Here is a 712-nt window from a genome sequence, read left to right on the forward strand (position 1 = left end):
CAGACACGGGTCACGACGAGGCGTTCCCCATAGCGACCCCTAGAGGACGCAGTTCGAAGTTCCCATGAAAGGGAACCTGTTTCACACCGCACCGCACATCAGCGTGAATGTTAACGAAAGACGCCTGATACACCGCAGGCTGCAGCAGAGCAGCAGTGCGCATTTTTTTCCCCGGTATGCATGTTAACGAATGAGTGCTTTTACACCGGACGCTGCAGCAGCTCGGCAGCGGGTTTGGCATCGAGTCTATTTTTTGCTGTGCTGCTCAGCAGCTCGAGCTTAAAGCGCCAGTACAAGGTTGAAGGACAATTTGACAAAAAAATTGAGTTGACACAAAAAAGTATGTATTGCACAGAATAAGCATATACCCGTAAACTCCTTTAGGAGATCTCAATTGCAGTCAGTTTCGTTCCTTTGCGAGATCTCAATGAACGCATTTACATGCACGTTCTTAGGCCGATTATGCTTAATAAGCCGAAAACGCACTTGGTCATGTCACACACACTTACTTTCTCACCCACATTCACATAAGTTTGACTGTTTCTGTTAGAACATTTCAAATGTTTTTGAATACCTGCTCTGTTGTATTCTCTTTTGGATTATAAGTAAATGTTCTTACTACACTATTAATGTGTATATGTCCTCTATACTTCTATGGCTCTCAATAGATTCAGTGGTTGGAGTTGGGTTAATACTCCTTGACAAGTTCTGT

Source organism: Sinocyclocheilus anshuiensis, unplaced genomic scaffold (assembly GCF_001515605.1).
Source record: "Sinocyclocheilus anshuiensis isolate Anshui unplaced genomic scaffold, SAMN03320099.WGS_v1.1 scaffold3172, whole genome shotgun sequence".
Classification (NCBI taxonomy): domain Eukaryota; kingdom Metazoa; phylum Chordata; class Actinopteri; order Cypriniformes; family Cyprinidae; genus Sinocyclocheilus; species Sinocyclocheilus anshuiensis.